This window comes from Cetorhinus maximus, chromosome 5 (genome assembly GCF_964194155.1).
Source record: "Cetorhinus maximus chromosome 5, sCetMax3.hap1.1, whole genome shotgun sequence".
Lineage (NCBI taxonomy): Eukaryota > Metazoa > Chordata > Chondrichthyes > Lamniformes > Cetorhinidae > Cetorhinus > Cetorhinus maximus.
Genome location: NC_135883.1, coordinates 10,861,470 through 10,880,693, shown reverse-complemented (window position 1 = coordinate 10,880,693; position 19,224 = coordinate 10,861,470).

The following is a 19,224-nucleotide window of genomic DNA, read 5'->3' as shown; positions in this document are numbered from 1 at the left end:
CCGTCTGTATATTACTAGCTAGCTTTCTCTCATTCTCTAATATTTTCCTCCTTATTAATCTTTTTTGTCATTCTTTGCTGTTCTTTATAGTCTTTCCAATCTTCTGACCTGCCACCTGCTTTTGCATAATTATGTCTTTTCTTTAAGTATAATACGGTCTTGACTTTTTTTAGTTAACCACGGATGGTGGGCCCTCCTTTTGGAATTTTGCTCATTGGAATGTATCTATTCTGTGTATTCTGAAATGTCCCTTTAAATGTCTGCCACTGAACCTCTGTTGACCTATCCCTTAACCTCATTTGCCAGTTTACTTTAGCTAGCTCTGCTTTTATTTCCTCATAATTGCCCTTATTTAAGTTTAAAATACTAGTTTTGGATATGCTCGTTTCTCCTGCCGGAGATTGAGTCTGGCCCGCCCGCCCAACAGGCAGAAAATTCTGCCCCTCATCTACGCTACCTTTGCCCACATGATTTTTCCAGTCTACATGTAGCTTTAAATCCCCCATGATTATTACTGTATCTTTCTGGCAAGCTCCCATTATCTCCTCTTTTATACTCTGTCCTACTGTGTAGTTACAATTATGGGGCCTGTACACCACTCCCACAAGTGACTTCTTGTCTTTACCATTCCTCATCTCAACACAAACTGCTTCTACATCCTGGTGCACTGAACTTAGGTAATCCATCTCTAATGTGCTAATACCATCATTAACAGAACCACTCCTCTGCCTTTTCCTAACTTCCTGTCCTTCCTAAATGCCACATACCCTTCAATATTTAGCTCCCAATCTATGTCATCCTGTAGCCATGTCTCTGTAATGGCTATCAGATCATACTTATTTATTTCTATTTGCACCATCAGTTTATCTGTTTTGTTTCAAATGCTATGTGCGTTTAGATACAGAGCCCTTAGTTTTGTCCTTTTATTATTTTTGTAGCATCTAGCCTTATCTGCTGATTTACTCTTAGAATTGTACCCTCTGTCCCTTCCAGTCACAGTCTTTTTTATCATTTCCCATATTAACACTTTCTCTCTTGCCTTGTCTCCACTCTTTGGTTTACCACATCTTCCCAAATTTGATCCCTTGCTCCCTCTATCCAGTTTAAAATCTTCTCTACTTCCCCAGTTATGCAGCTTGCGAGGACACCAGCCCCAGCACGGTTCAGGTGTAGACCGTCCCAATGGTACAGATCCCACTTTCCCAAAGTGGGGGCCCACGAACTGGAACTCACTTCTCTCACATCAGTCTTTGAGCCACCCATTCATTTCTTTAATCTTATTTATCCTATCCCAATTCGCACTTGGATCAGGTAATAATAGAGAAATTATTACCTTTGAGGCTCTGTTTCTTAATTTGGTGCCTAGTTCATCATACTGACTATGCAGAACCTCCTTCCTCATCCTGCCTATGTCGTTGATACCTACATGGACCACAACAACTGGATTCCCACCCTCCCAATGCAAGTTCCTCTACAGCCTTGAGCAGATGTCCTGAATCCTGGCACCAGGCAGGCAACAAAGCCACCTGGACTTTTGCGCTTTGCTACAGAGAAGTGTCAATCCCCCTACAGCTACTACATTCCTTTTTACTCCACCCCCACTTGGATGGCTTCCTGTACCACAGTGCAATGACCAGTTTGCTCATCCATCAGCAAACAAGCTGCACAATTGCAGAGGTTCACACTCCTGCAATCCTGCCCTCTGGGTCTTTTACCTGCCTCGTTTGCAGTCACACCCTCCTGTCCTTGGCCACTGACCAAATCAGAAACCCCTCTCCTAAGAGGTGTGACTGCCTCCTGGTACAAAGCATCCAGATACCTTTCCCCCTCCCTGATGTGTCGCAGTGTCTGCAGCCCAGCCTCCAGCTCAATGACTGTGAGCCGAAGTTCCTCAAGCTGCAAACATTTACTGCAGATGTGTTTGCCCTGGATCACCATGTTATCCAGGAGCTCCCACATGCTGCAGCCTTGACACATCACCTGTCCTACCATCCCTAATGTGTTTTAAATAAATAATTACTTAATTATATTAATTACTTACTTATGTTGCTTTCTTATATATTTTATTAACTTTACCACCAAATTATGTACTATTTTAAACCTTAGGGATAGAATAGAACTTAACCACTTACCAGATACCCACCAAACAGCTAACTCCTTTTCCTGCAGTAAAGCAAGAACCAATTTCTATGGGTGAGAAAGATGGAAAAAGGAAACAAACACGTCCTTCCCCCAACTCCCCTCTCACCAAACTCCAAGGGTGGGATTTTACGCTGGCGGGATTTCACGGTTCTGCCGAAGACAATGCAGTTTTTAACGGCTCGCTGCATTTTACGGCCTCGCCCCTGCCAAAACAGGGCCATAAAATTCCACCCAAAGTCTTCACTCAGTTAGTCAGCTACACTAAAGAACCCTGAATTTATAGTAAACTGAATTGGGGCCACAGTAACCAGACTCAACCAGTTAGCTAATTTACTACTCAGCTCCTACAGCTGAGAGTGAGTTTACCTTGTCTAAACTGCAAGAAAGGAAGATCTTAGCCTGTTTACACAGCGCTTTCCAGTTACTTCTAATTACAGGCTAGGTTAGATTTTAAGAGCAAACTTTAAGGGCAAAATTAACACTTAAAACTCCCCTCTCACCAAACTGCAAGTCTTCGCTCTGTTAGCTCAGCTGCACTATTTTGGATCTAACTTGCCAGAACAGCAAACCATTGCACGAGCTGAGGTGCCAAAAGCTGTGGTGGAGTCACTTAATGATTCAGCAAAAACAGGACATGACATCTCCTTTGAGGAACAGCAGCTGTCAACAATACTTGCTGCTCCCATTGAGGTGCTACTGAGAAGGGACAGGAGAATAAGAAACAGACTATATATATATATATATATATATATATAAACAAAAAGCTAAAAGCTACTGCGGATGCTGGAAATCCAAAACAAAAACAGAATTACCTGGAAAAACTCAGCAGGTCTGGCAGCATCGGTGGAGAAGAAATCAGTTAACGTTTCGAGTCTTCATGACCCTTCGGCAGAACTGAAGCATAGTTAGGAGAAAGGTGAAATATAAGCTGGTTTAAGGTGGGGGGGTGCGGGGGGAGAGAGAAGTTGAGGGTGTGGTGATTGTGGAGATAAGCAAGCAGTGATAGGAGCAGATAATCAAAAGATGTCACAGACAAAAGGATCAAAGAGGTGTTGAAGGTGGTGATATTGTCTAAGAAAAGTGCTAATTAAGAATGGAAGACACTCAAGGTACAGCTCTAGATCTAAAGTTGTTGAATTCAATATTCAGCCCGGAAGGCTGTAAAGTGCCTAGTTGGAAGAAAGTCCGCAAGAAAGACCCAAACCTTCCTGTCGCTTGCCATTTTAACACTCCACCCTGTTCTCTTGCCCACATGTCTGTCCTTGGCTTGCTGCATTGTTCCAGTGAAGCCCAACGCAAACTGGAGGAACAGCACCTCATCTTCCAACTAGGCACTTTACAGCCTTCCGGGCTGAATATTGAATTCAACAACTTTAGATCTTAAACTCCCCCTCCCCCCATCCCCACCCCATTTCTCCCCCCTCCCTTTTTTTCAATAATTTATATAGATTCTTCTTTTCCCACCTATTTCCATTATTTTTAAATCTAAAACTAAAACTTTGTTAGTCTTTCCACCCCACCCCCACTAGAGCTGTACCTTGAGTATCCTGTATTCCATTCTTAATTAGCACTTTTCTTAGACAATATCACCACCTTCAACACCTCTTTGATCCTTTTGTCTGTGACATCTTTTGATTATCTGCTCCTATCACTGCTTGCTTATCTCCACAATCACCACACCCTCAACTTCTCGCTCCCCCCGCCCCCCCACCTTAGACCAGCTTATATTTCACCTTTCTCCTAACTATGCTTCAGTTCTGCCGAAGGGTCATGAAGACTCGAAACGTTAACTGATTTCTTCTCCACCGATGCTGCCAGACCTGCTGAGTTTTTCTAGGTAATTATATATATATATACACTGTATACTGTCACCAAGCATGATCACTGCAAAAGCAAGAATTGGTGCACATCACATGTACAGCAAGCAAAGAAACTGGTTGCACCTCCTTTGGAATGTTTGACTACGATTTGTTAGCCAGTCGGGATATATGATAGTTCATGATCCAACCATGTAGGGACAGCAGTGAAGGCAGGGAGGATTTGAGTTAACTTGTTGGTAGAGGAAGAGCATTGTAAGATAGCACCATAGAACTGTTCAGATAAGGAATCAGGGGCTCTTTTTAACCTATAACCCTGCTAATCACTCCTGCCAATGATGCACTAGCCTACTGAATGGGTATTGGTATGAACCACTCACTCTTCCTCATCTTCCTCCTTCTCTTTTCCTCTTCCTCTGCAGCCAAAGTTGCAGGCTCACCTTCCAATCCTTCTGGTTCGATGAGTTTTCTCCATGAATGGCAAAGTTCTGTAGCCCACAAGATACTCAGATGACCTGAATAATGTCCCTGCAGAGCAGGACTCCACCTGATCAGTCCATACATCAGGAGCAATGCTTTATCTTTCGAACCTTATTATTTTATGCGTTCATGAGATATGGGTGTTGCTGGCCAGGGCAGTATTTGAAGCCCATCCCTAATTTCCCTTGAGAAGGTGATGGTGAGCCTCCTTCTTGAACCGTTGCAGTCCATGTGGTGTAGGTACAGCTGTTAGGGAAGGGTTTCCAGGATTTTGACCCAGCGACAGTGAAGGGACAGCAATGTAGTTCCAAGTCACGATGGTGAAGGCTTGGAGGGGAACTTGCAGTTGGTGGTGTTCCCATGCATCTGCTACCCTTGTCTTTCTAGGTGGTAGAGGTCACAGGTTTGAGAGTTGCTGTTGAAGGAGCCTTGGTGAGTTTCTGCAGTGCATCTTGTAGATAGTACACACTGCTACCACTGTGCGTCAGTGGTGGAGAGTGAGAGTGTTTAAGGTGGTGGATGGGGTGCCAATCAAGCCAGCTGCTTTGCCTGAACCTTATGGAGGACCAGAATTTGGGTGGGAGCATGGGTTTTGTTATATTTGCCCTCTTGCCTAGTGTAGTACCTCTGAACTGCTGCTGATAGCCAGGGCAGCAAGAGGTAGCCTTATTCTGATAGCACCACCACAACAACAAAAACTTGCATTTATATATCACCTTTAACATAATAAAAATTTCCAAAGCGCAGTACAATTTGACACTGAGCCACATAAGATGCTCTTAGGATAGATGGCCAGAAGGCTGATCCATGAGATAGTTTTTAAGGGGTATATTAAAGGAGGAAAGGGATGTAGATAAGCAGAGAGGTTTGGGGTAGTAATTTTGGAGTTTAGGGCCTTGGCAGCTGAAGTCATGCTCGGCAATGGTAGAGCGATTAAAATCAGAGATGTGCAAGAGGCCAGAATCAGATAGGTGAAGGTTCTCGAAGGGTTGTAAGGCTGGAAGAGGTTACAGAAATAAAGAGGGGGCATGGCCATGGAGAGACTTGAAAGCAGGGATGAAAATGCTAACACCATCATGGCACTTTGTTATTCATGGATGCTACTTACAGTCATTCAGGAAATGATGCCGTCATTCGATGCTGATATATTCACTTGATTGATGACTGGCAAATTCATGCAAGATAAAGAGGGTCGATATTGCCTTATGTTGTAGAAAGGATGAAGAATGAAGGGAATGTCTCCTTATTGGAAAGTGGGGGAGAAGGAGATAGGGTGGTAGTGCCAAAGCTCGTCAGCATTATACAGAAGAGAAATCTTGAGTGATGAGGTGTGCTCTGCAGCAGTCACTGGGAAATTCATTGAGTGTTGGCCATCATGATGGTTTCCTCCCTTTAGTCCTATAGTCAACAAACCAGGATCTCCTTTCCAGCAATGGCAAAGCCCAACCATTCTTAAATGGGAAAAATGAGAAGGGCAGATCTGGGTATAATGTATAGTACAATGAAGCATTTCCCAACCTATCCAGGTCACATAAACATGCTTTTAAGAGCTCAACAATCCTCTCATTGGCCAGCTGTAGAGGCACGTGCCTCATTTAGTGCTCTCCTGCTGCTTCTCGGACCCTACTTACTGGGGGCTTTAATCATGGGAACAGAAAGTAGGCTTTACCACCCATAAGCCATTTGCTATAATTTTTCTCCCTAAAGAGATTGGAGGGAGCTGATTTTTGCTTTGTGAAGGCATCACAACAACCTCCAACATAGTTAATGTAGAAATATCGAGGTTGATACCCTGACAAAAATATTCAGCAAAGACATCGGATGGGTCCTTTACCACTTTATCTAATTCCTTGTCCAGGAATCTTCTGAGTATTGTTCTGACACAGCAGTTGGTAAAGGCTGAATTGTTTAAACCCTAGAGGGAAACTTGGACAACTGTCATAACCTATATTTTCAATTGGTATGTTTGAGATGCAGCTCTGAATTCAGGAATAAAACCACCAAGTCTCAAGAGGTTTTTAATATAAAACTAAATTAAACATTTATTAATTTAACAACAAATTAAACACATACACATGTCTACAAATTACTACCATAATAACTTTTAAGCAAATCCCCAAATTAATCACTCCCAAGTAAATCATCATCAAGGCAACAATAACCCATAAACAGATACCAGACAAAACAAATTTGACCTTATGAATTCAAAATGAGGTTCCTTTCAATTTGCAGACACAGTTGTTGGCTTACAGGCTGGTTAGATCTTACGTGCCTCTGACTTATACACACAAACTCCTTTCTGTTCATACCTAGCTTCCCCTTTGAATGTAAATTTTCCATTGTATTACTAGGTTTTTTCATTTTAACCTCTCCTAACAATAATCCTTTCATTCCACCAATTTTATTCATAATATAAACACATTGCTTGGTGTCTCCCAGTTGGGTGCAAGATTTTACCCATTCTTTTGAATGGTTTATTCAACAAATGTACTCTACTTTTTAACTTCCTTACATTTATCTAACTAACATCTCAAACTACTATACATCAAAGCACCCAGGCTAGCTAGCTTCATTCTACTTAAGACACACACAGACGCACACGGGGAGAATTTTCTCCCTGTCGGGGGTTTGGGCTGGAGCGGGCGCAGGCGGGTGCGCAGCCCGCAATCGGCTAGGTGCTGCCATTTTATGTGGGTGAGCCAATTGAAGCTCGTCCAGCATGACGCGCACCCGGAAGTGCTGAGCGCTCCCTGTGGGGGCGGGGGGAGAAGGCTGAGTCGGGGAGTGTGCTCTTTTATGTATGCACGCGAAAGAGCGCAGGAATCTCCCTGAGACATAAAGCTGCCTCAGGGAGACTTGTTTGAGTTCTGAAAATTTTAATAAAGGGAAAAAAAAAATTTAAGGCATGTCCCCTCATGTGAAAGTGTCACATGAGCTGGGACATGTCCATGAATGTTATTAAAATTTTTTATAAAACTTTAAATACCTTTATGAAACCTCATCCCGCCCATGGATGAGGTTTCATGATAAATGCAAAGGCCGCCTGGGCTCTTCGCCTGCCCTCCGCCAACCTTAAGGTTGGACGGACAGCTCAGTTTATTGCTTTAATTGATATTTAAATGGCCTAATAGGCCTTTGATAGTTGGCTGCCCACTTGCCAAACTGAAAATCTGAATGACGCGCAGTGACGTCAGGACGCATACCTGATGTCACCATGCGTCATTTTTGAGCCAAAGATTCTGGCCATAGACACCCACATGGACACAGACCCTACTGCAATTCCAATTTAAAAATAATTTCCAATAGCATTACAGACATTAATCTCTTCATGACAGTATTAACCATCCAATCTATGTTTTAGATTTAATAACACATATATTTGGCCTAGTGAACTGTCTTTCATCAACCAATTTAGGCTATATTAGCATTTGCACATTAACCTCCCATCAGAATCCACACAGGGCTGTTCAGCTATGTCTCAGTAACTCAGCATTAAGTGTGGGCTGATTATAAAGTCAGTTAAGCATCTGAGATTCATATAAATTGGAGAGATTAATGTAGGATTCAATTCTTTAGATGGCAGTCAAGTTAGCTGTATTAGAGAGTCAGTCTATTGGATAGCCTTATGTGTTGGAACGCAGGAGCTGGTTCCCTCAGGGTTAAAGATCACAACTTTATTTCACTGTTCTAGTCATTCCCCAAAATTACCAAACAATTTTAAAAATAAGGAATCAGGTGATTGCACAGATTATGATGCTAATTGATGTCAGCTGTGAATTTGCTAAGAGCTGTTTGCACTCTGTCACTGTAACTTCACCAGAAATGTAGCAGAAGCGTTGGGCAGTATTTAATGGAGTTGATGGGGTTCCCGTCTGCTGGCTGGGGAGCCAGTGAGAGCCCCTCACTGCCTCCTTTTGGGAAGGCCTGCTGAATTAAGTGCCGATTATGGCATTTAATTGCCCACTAAAAGGGGCCTCAATTGGCATCGGGGCAGGGAGGCCACCCATGAGCCTACACCCCCAGAATTAATTGGGGTAGAAGCGGGAAGGTGGCAGGGTCTCCACCCGCCACCCTCCCACCTGGTTACAAGGCTACCCACCACCACACTCACCTCGGGGGAGGGCATCAAATTCCACCCCTCACTTCCACGTATAAAGGGGTATTTCTGGTGAAGTTATGGCAGTGGAGCAGAGGTAGTTCCAAGGGAACTCCTGGCTTTCATGTTCATCCTTTCCAGCTTTCGAGAACATCCTCCTTTGATCTGAACTGACAATCTCAAGTCATCTACATTTCTGACAAGACCACGTTAGAGTATAAGAACTGTCGTAGATTTTCTGCAAAGATTGTTGTGTAAAATATTCACTGGGGAATGCTTTGATGCTAAACAGTTTCATCAGCTTCTTATCTTGGAACGGGGAGTGAAATCCAGCTCTCTTGTAGATCAGTTTGTGCTCAGTTAGCAGGTCATAACGGGGATGATGGTAATTGTTCTACATTTGAATTCAGTGGCCTGGGTTAAGGATGGAAATTAGTCAGTGCTCCCGTACCTACTTCATTTAATGATATTTTATAAGGCACTTGCATGCAGATGGATGTCAAGATCAGCTGTGATGAATGAATAAGCTTCCAACAGTAACTATTCAAACGTCTTTTTTTATTCAATCATGGGGTGTAGGCATCACTGGCTAGGCCAGTATTTATTGCCCATCCCTAATTGCCCTTGAGAAGGTGGTGGTGAGCTGCCTTCTTGAACCGCTGCAGTCTCTGTAGTGTAGGTACACCCACAGTGCTGTTAGAAAGGGAGTTCCAGGATTTTGACCCAGCAACAGTGAAGGAACGGCGATATATTTCCAAATCAGAATGATGAGTGGCTTGGAGGGGAACCTCCAGGTGGTGGTGCTCCCATGTGTCTGTTATCCTTGTCCTTCTAGGTGGTAGCAGTCGTGGGTTTGGAAGGTGCTGTCTAAGGATCCTTGGTGAGTTTCTGCAGTGCATCTTGTAGATGGCACACACTGCTGCTAATGTGCGTCAGTGGTGGAGGGGGTGAATGTTTGTGGAAGGGGTGCCAATCAAGTGGGCTGCTTTGTCCTGGATGGTGTCAAGCTTCTTGAGTGTTGTTGGAGCTGCACTCATCCAGGCAAGTGGAGAGTATTCCATCACACTCCTGACTTGTGCCTTGTAGATGGTGGACAGGTTTTGCGGAGTCAGGAGGTGAGTTACTAACCACAGGATGCTTAGCCTCTGACCTGTTCTTGTAGCCACAGTATTTATATATCTAGTCCAGTTCAGTTTCTGGTGAATGGTAACCCCCAGGATGTTGCTAGTGGGGGAATTCAGTGATGCTAATACCATTGAATGTCATGGGACAATGGTTAGATTCACTCTTGTTGGTGATGGTCATTCCTTGGATCTTGTGTGGCGTGAATGTTGCTTGCCACTTGTCAGCCCAAGACTGGATATTGTCCAGGTCTTGCTGCATTTGGACATGGACTGCTTCAGCATCTGAGCAGTTGCAAGTGGTGCTGAACATTGTGCAACCATCAGTGAACATCCTCACTTCTGACCTTATGATGGAAGGGAGGTCATTGATGAAGTAGCTGAAGATTGTTTGGACCGAGGACACTACCCTGAGGGATTCCTGCAGTGTGATGATTGAACTCCAACACCACAAACATCTTCCTTTGTGCTAGAATAGCTTGGCTCGGGGCACGGCAAGTTCTGCAACACAAGCCTTCAGTACTATTGCCGGAACATTGTCAGGGCTCATAGCCTTTCCCATATCCAGTGCCTTCAGTTGTTTCTTGCTATCACATGGAGTGAATCGAATTAAGTGTTGGAGAGAGAGAGAGAGTGAGTGTGGGGGAGAGAGAGATTGAATGTGGGGAAGAGAGAGAGTGAGTATGGGGGAGAGAGAGAGTGTGGGAGAATGAGTGAGTGTGGGAGAGTGAACTAGTGTGTGTGAGAATGTATGTGTGTGTCTGGCTCATTCGTAGTCTCAGGATTCCCACTCACCCTCACCCCCACACACCAACGCACAATCACACCTGCTCACAGTGGGTGAGGGTAGGTGAGTGATTGGGCATCAAGAGATTGGGAGTGAGCCAGACAAACAGACTCTGTCCCCCTCACACTCTAATGGTGATCTTTATTAATTACTCTTTTTTAATGATCAATTTATCGCTTTATTTTTGCTCAGCAAGTTGTTTCTTTCCTTCATACCTCAACCATATTCTGAAATTCATGTTCAATGGCGTGCCAAACTTTATGCTTCTGAAATCTGCTCTGCGACCCGTGCATGAGAAAAAAATGGAAATGTGGTCCCCGCAAATGAAAAGTTTGGACAAGCCTGCTTTAAAGTCAGTTCTGAATTTTTCTAAAATAGACCCCCCCCTACCATTCCAAGCTTTGGGAGTGAGAGTGATAGGACACACATTTGTGTTCTCATAGGATATTTAAGCTAAGGGACAATGTTTTCGGGATCCCATGAAGACTTGGAGCACAGTAGTATTCATCTGAATTTATAACCAAGCGATTTTTAACAATGTCAGACTCTACAAAAAAAAGAGTTAATTACCCAGTTAGACATGTTAATATTCTAATGCATTTTTACGTGAATTTTATGTAGAATTATTTCAGCCCTGGGATGTTAAAGCATTAAATGGGTTTACCTCCCAGATACAGGAGAAGTTTGGCAGATATTTACATTCTCTTTTAAGAGCCATGCCAGCCTCGGTGTTGTGTTATCTCAACTTCAGGCTGCGCTGAATTTGCCGCAATTTTTAAAGAAAACATTGAGGAATTTCACTTTCAGATACAAAAATAAAATTACCTGCCCAGGCATTCACTTTCAGAACATATTGGTGGATATATTTGTCTATTTAAGAGAGAAAAATGTGGGGCACCGCACTGTAAAAACACATCGATTTTCACATTGACTCCGCAGAGTGCTTTCAGGTTTAAGAAAACTGCCCGTTTATAAATAAGCACTACCTGACAGATTAGCTGCCCAGGGCTGTTCGCTGACTAAAATTTTCACTAGTGCTTCTAAATAGTGCTTTAATCCAAAGCAAGTTAACAATATCCACAAAGTGTCAACCTTTTCTCTACTTGGCTTTCAGTACCCTGACGATTACAAACCTGACTTTAACTTCATTTCAGATTAAACAGCTTCACAGAATATAACACAATAGCAATACTGTCTTATTTTGAAGACACTAATCTCTTTGGCTGCAAAGCACTCTGGGAGAAAGAAAAAAACTGGGTGTTTCCTCATCACATAACTTTTACAATTGCACATTGTCAAGACTTTGACACGGAGTAAGATCATACACAAGCTACACCCATGGCACTGCTCTTTGCCACTGGAGCTCAATTTACTTTACAGTTTGCACACAACCTGTCACTGTCTGCAATCTGTTAAACTGCCATAACAGAGAAGGAAAAGAAGTTTAGAAATTTGTTTTTGTTTTTTAATCATTGACCCACTCAAAGTGAAACAGAAACTCTCTCAGTGGAGCTACTGCCTTTATACAGTGTCAGAGTCCCCTTTGTGGAATATGATCTAAAATCACTTTATAAAGTTATGCCACATAAGATCATTTTTCTCAAAGCGAACGGAAAATGTGCACACTATTGTCAGCGCCCCGAATTCAACATAAACACCTACTTTTTTTTAGAAGAATGGGCTAAAGTGTCAATGACATTTTGGCTGCCCTGACATTTTCTATCAGTCACTGTACTTGCATTCGGTGCTTAATTTGTTCAGCATGCCTTGCTAATTTGGTGCTGTTTGCTTTGGCACCGAAAGCATAATGCAGCTGCTACAGATATCCTCCTCTGCACTTTATTTTTCAAATGGGGATTTAGATATAAAAAAGCAGCGATGTCATGGACGAGGCTGGGCTTCCTGTTTATGAGTCAACATAAATATGTAAGGTGGCAGTTGACATTTCTCAGCCTAAGCTTCAGCAGTGCTTCATGTCAGGAGTATAGCTCCCAAGCAGGGTGGTCCCTTTGTGCCCTTGTAACCTCATAAAATGGTATATAATGTTGCTTTACATTGTAATCTAGGCCTAAAACGAACCAATAAAGTGTTTTTAACAGGGAACGCAAGCCAAAAAAAAAAATCATTCAAAACTTGCACATCTTTAAAAGAATGTATAATGTCATATGTTGTGGTATATGTTTTGTTTTTAACTGTCCCTATTGTCCTTTTCTAAAAAAAAAACTTCACTGACACTGTTCATGAATTAATGACTACTTTAACTTCAGGGATGAGAGGTACAGTGAAAGATAGATCACCATATATTTAATCTGAAAAGGTCAAACTAAGTGCAGTTACAGAAGGAACATTTTTCAGTTGGACTTGAAAAAATAAAGGCCCAGGTTTAAAGCAAAAAAGGGATTAAGCAGGATACAAGGGTTCACAATTTTTCAAAAGAAATCCATCAAAGTATTAACTGAAGCTTGGAATTTATTTAATTTTTTTTGGCAAAATCAACCTGAAATGTTTTTAAATATCTTATTACAATATGAATTTCTAGCACCCTGCTCACTGAGTTGAATACTGCTATAAACGCTTACAAATGGATTGACTGAAACAGTGGTTCTCAAAATGGGATCCACTTGATCCCAAGGGATCCACAGGGACTTTCCAGGGTGCCCACAAGTAAAAGGATGAGCGGCAGCTGGAGGAGAGCTTGGTGTGAGCCGGGACGTGGGAGCGGCCAACAAGTGTGCAGTGCAAAGAGGGTTGGCCACTTCTCCTGGGAGGGGAAGGTGCATGGAGGAGCACTGTGAGTAACACAAAAATCATCAGATTGAGCTGCAGTTACCAAGGCTGGTGGCGGGTGCCAGTTGAGTTCGGCCTTGTTCAAGAGAGGGAGTATTTTAATATTTAAGTGGGCACACACAACTCACTGATATCTGTAAGTAAATACTTGCTTTCTTAATAGCATTATTAGAACACTCTTTGCTTGCAGCACTATCATATTATGAACACTGTACAATATTATAATTTTAATGGGAAGTTTGTGATCACTAATCCATTTGAAAAGGGATCTTTCGACCAAAAATGTTTGAGGACCACTGGACTACAAAGCCATAACTTACAACAAATGTTGATGGTATGTTGATTTTGGTGTGTCTACCTTACTTTGCTAGGTGAGCTCATGAGCCTAGCTTCAAATGCAGACTTCAGATGGGTGTAGGGAATCAGCCAGGTGCACTAAGAGGCTGCAAGAACTATTTAGAGGTATCTTGCGTAGTAGGACCAATCTGGGTAGGCTGAAATAAAAAACAAAAATGCTGGAAAAACTCAGCAGGTGTGGCAGCATCTCTGGAGAGAGAAATAGAGTTAACGTTTTGAGTCTGTATGACTTCTTCAGGATATGCTGACATGCCTTCTTCCGTGTAGTGGCACTAAAAATATGATGTACAATGATTTGGGTGCTTCCAGAGTTGCATTCAACATTATACTTAATCAGGTGCTCACATAACTTAGTGATGCTGTGTCCAAACTTCTCTTAAGAAGAGAACTCTATTAATCTCTATTAATAAGTCTGTTGTCTGTAGACGTGGCTGCCTTGGTTCCAGCAGGTGAGCCAATAGCATCCCTCGTGCAACTTGGCCCATGTGGCATTAATTGTAGGTCCTCCCAGGCACATCAGATTGGAGGGTTCCCATAGGGAAATCCATTGGCGCCAGTAGTGATGCTGAGCGCATTACAAAATGACATTCTTTCACCATTTTATTTAATCCTTTAAAATTATCTGAAAACTAACATTCCCACTGGCTCTAACTTTCTAAATTACTAAACTGTGATTTCTCTGACTGGAAAGCAATGCTGGAGCTGGCAATATAATTCAAGTCAGATAGCACGCATTTTTCTGTATAATATTTCCTGGTTAGCTATCCAGGTAAGTAAATCAAAGCTGTTCAAAGTCTCCGACTCTAGCTCTGAGTTGGAGACTTTTTCACAGGGTCCAGGGGAGCTGGGGAATTGTCCGTCAGAAGCTGAAATGTCCCAGGCAATTCCCATCAAGTCCTTGTGTGTCTTTCGACCATCCAGAGATGGGAAGATCTGAGCCATTTTTTTTCTCAAAAGATGCTGACAGGTCTAAGGTCCCCTGCCGTAACAGTGGGAGATTTGTGGAACCCCTAAGAGAAATACATTGAAGGCTAAAAGTACCTTTCAATGAAGTTTCTCTAGGGTTCCTGCTGACCTCCTACGGAAGGTGCACTGGTAGTCTGGGAGAATCTCTATAGAATTTAGGCTGGTATCTTTTCAAACCATCCCTTGGCACTACCTGTGTGTTGCTTCAGCAAACATTAGGGATGAAATTGGTCTTGGGAACATAGTGCAAAAAACAGGTCATAGCACGTCGGCCTTTACACCTGGCCTGATTTGCTTTTGCATTGACTTCAATGGAAAAAAGGGGCCACTGATTCATGACTTCCTATTCAGTACTACTTCCCAAGATCAATTTCCCCACCAGTCACAGGTCGAATATGGGTTAAGAATACCCTGGTCACTCTATGTCACTGAAAAGGATTTTTGAAGATTTCCTCTCTAGAAAAATCATAAGCACATTTTGAGCAACACATTTCCTACTGTGCTAGAAATACTGAACAGGAAATCCCCACGTGCACATTTACAATATTGCCAGCCTTAGTAACCAGAGAAATCGTTACCCAGTGGTCATTTGAGATTTAGAACATCCCACAAAACTTTAATGGTCTGTGTATTTTCTTTTGCCGCTATTGTTAACCTTGGTGTGGATTTCCCTTCTTGGGCCGAAGGTTTATCAGTTGCATTTAGAACATTTATGTCTCGTGTCTATTTACTGGTTTCAGATTTCACCATTCCCGGAGGTTACCGGTAGGCTACTGCTACTGATGGACAGGGATAGAATGACGGTCTCATAAATAACTGAAATCACCTGATTTCCCCTTATTATATGTGAATTTTAAAAAAAGCTATGATCTACAAGTGTTCCTTATTTCCTCTCCACTTCTCTTTTGATTAAATTAAATTCATGCTGAATTTGGGAAAAGGCATTTTGGAATACATCAGAAATTTAGAGTCAAAACCCAGGTCTCAACTTGCATCAGACAGACTTTATGCTACCCCTAGAATGTTTGGAGTAGGAGAAAATAAATGATCTTTGTAGCTTCTAAATTGCGTTGCGCGAGATTTAAAGATACTACCTCCTGTACCTTAACTCCCAGGTTTATGGCTGATTTGGCCAAGGGATTCAACGAGAGTGACAATTACTGCTAAGTTTTTTTTTGCAGTCTCCAGTTTTCTTCCCACATCCTAAGCCATGGTGTTTCCATTTTATCCTACTTGGTAGAATGAAAGGCTGTTTTAGCCCTGCCAAGATTTAAATCCAAGACTTTCTGGCTCCAGTCCAGTGCTACCTGACCTTATGTTGGGAAGGCTACATCAAACAAGTGTTCTTGTGTTTTTCTCTCTATTAGATGGCTATTTAATTAAAGGCTTGTTCCAGTTGACTTGTAAAATATCACATTTCACATATAATGAAGCGTGTAACTGAATTAATTCTCAGAGGTATTTATTTGAGTGGGTGATTTTGGCAACAAAAGTTACATTATTTGTTAATAAATATATTTGGGCCGGTGTCGATGAGCTACTATTTTCCACGTCCAAGTACAAAACCAGTACCCAAATAAGCCTATGAATAGTCATTCACGAATGTGTAAATACTTGCCCAGAAGTGTTCTGGCAGTGCAGTGTCCATTTATGTAACTATCACCGACAGTAAGGAAATGTACATGAGCATTAAATGATTTGGGCTTTTCACCACTGACACTGGAAATTGGAATGATGGCAGAGAGGTCAGCAGTTCCACTGGCAAACTTCTGCCTGTTGGCATTCAACCATTGTCCCTGTCACTAATGGCACAGGAGAAGCCAATTACCTGGCACACATCATTACAACCAGCTCAGAGTCAATTGAAAGTTAGTTATTGTACTTAAAGTTAACAACTGCAAACTAATCTAATCCCTGATTCTTCCAGTAATTTTCCTTTCATTTGCCAAGCAGGACAATAGCTTTTTTGGACTAAAGACACCAGTGATTTGTTTAAATCCAAATTGAGAGAAAAATAAAGAAACATTCATTCAAGCTATTTAACTCTACAAATGACACTGAAAACTTTGGGGCAGAATTTTCCATTTTTGAGACTAAGTGCTGTGGCGGCCGGATTCCGCAGCGTGTTTTCCACTGGTTAGCATGGGGGGGTGGGGGGGGCATCACACCCAATTTTGTGCTTCAAAGCTCATTAATTATGCAGAGGCGAGTTTCTCTCTGAATCACGTGGTGGATCAGGAATTGATTCGTCCGCCCTGCCATCACCTAATGGGCTCGAAGGTCTGGACGCCATATTTAATTAAACACCATCCCTACTCTCTCCAGCCCAGCTTTGAGAAGAAGACATTCCCAGGTGTAGACCCAACCTTAGGCCCAGCCTCCAGGCCACCTCGGACGAAGAAGTTGAGGAGCCATTAGAACAAGATCCATCACTACATTCACCTGCACCCTCCACCAGCTCAGAGACACACACCCCAGTGGACCCTAGTCATAGACCCTAGTAGGCTTGGGGTTACATTCTGGGAATACAAGAAGCTTATTATCTAAATGATGAGAATTTGCAGAGCTCTGAGATTCAAAGGGATCTGGGTGACTTAGTGCATGAATCACAAAAGGTTAGTATTCAGGTACAGTAAGTAATTTGGAAAGCTAAGAGAATGTTATCGCTTATTGTGAGGGGAATTGATTACAAAAGTAGGGAGGTTATGCTTCAGTTGTACAGGGCACTGGTGAGACCACATCTGGAGTATTGTGTACAGCACTGGCCTCCTTAAATGCATTAGAAGCAGTTCAGAGAAGGTTTACTAGACTAATATCAGGAAAGGGCAAGCTGTCTTACGAGGAAAGGCTGTTCAGGTAAGGCTTGTATCCACTGGAATTTAGAAGAGTAAGAGGCAACTTAATTGAAACTTTTAAGATCCTGAGGGGTCTTGACAGGGTGGATGGTGAGAGGGTGTTTCCTCTTTTGGGAGAATCTAGAACTAGGGGTCATTGTTTAAAAATAATTGCTCATTTAAGGCAGAGATGAGGAGAAACTTTTTCTCTCATTGGGTCATGCATCTTTGGAACGCTCATCCTCAAAAGGTGGTGGAAGCAGAGTCTTTGAATATTTTTAAGGCAGAGCTAGATAGGTTCTTGATTAACAAGGGGGTGACAGGTTATCAGGGTTGGGCAGGAATGTGGAGTTGAGATTACATTCAGATCAGCCATGATCTTACTGAGTGGCGGAGCAGGATAAAGGGGCCGAGTGGCCTACTCCTGCTCCTAATTCGTATGTTCGTACCTCACGGACACATCGCCACAGGGGTCAGATGCAGTGACAGGCCAGATATCTGGCACTCAGAGGACTGCTGGAGATCAGGAACCCACTGAGTCCGAGTCTAATGGTGATCCTCTGGAAACAGTTATGTCACACATGCTGCAGATGCAATGACAAGTGGCGGAAAGTCAGGTCGAGTTGCGAGAGGCAGTCAACAGACTAGAGCGAAGGATGTAGTAGTCTGTCCGTGTTTTGTCTGATCTCTTGGCTCCGAGATGCGAGTGTCTTGATGTCTCCATGGGAAGGGTGGTGGCCGCCTTGGAGACGTTGGTCCAGCAGATTCTGCCAGATTTATGCTCAGACCTACACTCCATCGCTATTGGGATCCAAGGCGAGAGGGCTGGGGTACCTTGACCTCCCTCCAAGTGGCCCTTCTCCTCAGGAAGTCGGGCAGCGGCCCTCGGGCCTCTACAGGGAGGAGGACCAGCAGCTGGACACCCCGGGTGCATCCACCCAGGTGACCTCGAGAAAGTCCAGCCGATCCCTTCTACCTCTGACCCCCTCACCTCCAGCTGCAGTGGCCAAGGAGAGCGCACCAGCCCCACAGCAGGAGACCCAAAGCAGGCCTGGGCCCTCCAGGCCTCAGCCCTCAAGAGGACGACTGCCAGCGTCATCAAGACAACAGGGCATACCAGTCAGCAGGCTGCCCCCACCTCTGCTGTGGATGCCGGGGACGCACCTAAATATAGCAGGAGGGTTCGAAAGACTAAGAAGCTTTGACATCACTTCTGGGTCATGGGTGTTCAATCAATGTTAATAAATTGCACCTTTGTAAATACATTTGCTGATCATGAGAATGGTGTCGTCACTTGAAAGTGTAGTGCCTATGCACCTATGTGCCCTCTTATTACGAGGGTGAGCCATGCTCCCACTGTGTTTGCCTCCCTTTGTGAGTCTCACACATGATGTGTAGCTGACTCATGATAATGACCCGACCATCGTGTTATGTCAGTGAGATGTGTCAAACTCTTTACTGAATTGCCTGCAAAATGCTTCCCATCAAGGTGTTTTTTGACGCAGCGTCTGCGATGTTGTGGTGACTATCACTCCCCAGAGTGCAGCAATGGAGGATTTGCCACTAACCTTTCCAAAGAATAGGGCCTAGTGAATTATCAGGGTTGAAGCTGCAAGGCTGAATGCTGAAATTACTCTCAATGTTACTGGTTGTAAAGGCCATTCAGTCCACTGGCATGACACAAAGGGACGGAAGGAACGTGGCTATGTCCCATTGCCTGTACTTGAATCATCCTGGAATCATGGATATCAGGTTGGCACAGGCACATCTTCCATGTCGTGCTTCTCCAAGGGCATCCTTACATGTAATCTGACCCGCATCTCCCAAGTTAGGTTGC